We start from the raw sequence: 2,829 nt of genomic DNA on the forward strand, positions 1-2,829 counted from the left end.
AAAATAAGTCTACCAGCTATACCTAGGCTGAGTCATGTGGTAGATTTGTTACCATGTTGTTTTATGCTTCTCAGGGTCTGAGTGTGAGCCCCTATTGCTACAAACTCTATACAGTTAGGACACATTACTCAGATGATTCTAGCATGATCAGACTTGAAATTCTCTTCTCTGCAGTATATCTTAAATGGTTTTCAAGGGAGGGAGATAATTAAACAGTTCTCATGAACTGGAATGCCTATGAACCACAACAATTGTCAGCATGACCAGATATGCAAAAAGGTAAAAGGAGTGTCATTTACGTCAGTGGCAACCAACAGCTATCTAATTGCACACTAGGCCCACTAAGCAAGACAAAAATCATAAATTGTACCGAAAAACTAGCCAGGTTACCCAGGCAAATGAGGTAATGGACCATTAAAAAAACATAATAACAATTGTTAGATCAGCATAATTTTTTACCACATTCTAAATCTTACCCTTTTTACAGCAGAAATCTAGGAAGTCTTCTGAGAAAGTCTTACTAACAGACAAATGCAGCTACTACCCATCATTAAGGAAGTCTCTATTTAGACCAAATAGAGACCAACACACACACACACACACACACACACACACACACACACACTTACTCTCACACAACAACAACAACAACCAGATTACAATGCAGTGACACAGAGACTGTGGGAAACTGTGCCCAGGTAATATATCTAAAATCACAGTTTCTATATCTTTGGCTAGAAAACATGTCAGAAGAAGGAGGAAGAAACATTGTAAGACCTAGAATGTCAGGAAGTCTATTGTATAATCTGGTATAATCCTCTTAACATGTCTGTGTAAATAAGACTATAAGAAAAATACATGTTAATGTAAAATGAGAAAAATAATTTAGAGTCCCGCTCCTAGAGAAAGAACTAAAGATAATGATCAATTGCTAGGAGAAGAGAAATTAGCACCTGCCAGGGATGAACTACTTCATTGCTTGTCCAGTGATCTGTCTTGAAATTATAAAAATACAAAGAACAAAAAACACACTCTGAAATATATATATATATATATATATATATATATATATATATATCTGTGTGTGTGTGTGTGTGTGTGTGTGTGTGTGTGTGTGTACAATCAAACAAAAGGAGGCTTTTAACTGGAGAGTGGGGGTACTTGTGAGAGTTTGGAGAAGGGTATATTGGTTTTAATGTAGATGTAGATTCTAGAGAATGAATTTTTAGACATTAACATGGTAATAGCAGTGTGAGATAAGCTGAACAGGAACTAGGACTTTAACCCACAGTTCAGTGAATATTCTTTTAGGTATCCATTATCAAGTAATAGCAGGACTTTTAAAAAATATCCACATATGAATACCTCAAAAGGATGAACTTGTGCTTGAAAATGTGAGGCATGTCTATTAACAAATTAAATTGACCAGTCAAAGGATAAACAATGTGAATATATTTATAAGATCAATGCTGTACAGCCTGATTGTCAGTTTCTTTTTACTCTCTAGGAGACCGGACTATGACCTACAGGCTAAACCTGGCCCACACTCCATTATTTTATGACCCATAAACCCAGATGAGCTTTTGTATTGCTTAGGGATAAAAACTTATCCCAAGCAAAATAATATTGTGACCTAGAATATTTAAATATCTAATAATAGGAGATATTTATTAGTATATCATATGTTAAATAATGAAAAAATCATTTCTTTGTATGGTGTATTCTCATTGAATATACAAAAATAACAGTTGCTGTAGAGACTTTATGATGAATTAAACTCAAAATGTTTACTATTAAGGCTTTGTATTAGTTCCTGAGGGCTTCCACAAGAAGTTAATTTTTAAAAAAGTTATAAAACAGCAGAAATTCATTCTGATGTTCTGGGACAGAAATCCCAAATCATCAGAGCAGCACTTCTTTAGAACACAGCTTCTCATGGTTCTTGGCATACTTGATTTGGAAAATCAGTGTAGATATTTGACCCCCTGTTTTGAAAGTACCCAGTATAAATAGGCAATAACATGTGAAATAGAGACTATCTTGAAATACAGTATTTCGATCCAATAATACTTTTCTTTTTAAAAATTAATTAATTAATTAATTAATTAATTTTTTAATTAGGTATTTTCTTCATTTACATTTCCAATGCTATCCACAAAGTCCCCATACCCCCCACCCAATCACTTATCCAACCACTCTTCTTGGCTCTGGCATTACCCTGTAGTGAGGCATATACAGTTTGCAAGACCAATGGGCCTCTCCAATGATGGCCAACTAGGCCATCTTCTGATACATATGCAGCTAGAGACACAAGCTCTGGGGGGTACTGGTTAGTTCATATTGTTCCACTTATAGGGTTGCAGACCCATTTAGCTTCTTGGGTACTTTCTCTAGCTCCTACATTGAGGGCACTGTGATCCATCCAATAGCTGACTGTGAGCATCTACTTCTGTGTTTGCTAGGCCCTGGCATAGCCTCACAAGAGACAGCTATATCAGGGTCCTTTCAGCAAAATCTTGCTAGTGTGTGCAATGGTGTCAACGTTTGGAGGCTGATTATGGAATGGATCCCCAGGTATGGTCTCTAGATGGTCCATCCTTTCCTCTCAGCTCCAAACTTTGTCTCTGTAACTCCTTTCATTGGTGTTTTGTTCCCAATTCTAAGAAGGGGCAAAGTGTCCACACATTGGTCTTCGTTCTTCTTGAGTTTCATGTGTTTTGCAAATTGTATCTTGTGTCTTGGGTATTCTAAGGTTCTGGGCTAATATCCACTTATCAGGGAGTATATATCATGGTAGTTCTTTTGTGATTGGGTTATCTCACTCAGGAT

The sequence above is a fragment of the Mus caroli genome, chromosome 2, assembly GCF_900094665.2.
Source record: "Mus caroli chromosome 2, CAROLI_EIJ_v1.1, whole genome shotgun sequence".
Classification (NCBI taxonomy): Eukaryota; Metazoa; Chordata; class Mammalia; order Rodentia; family Muridae; genus Mus; species Mus caroli.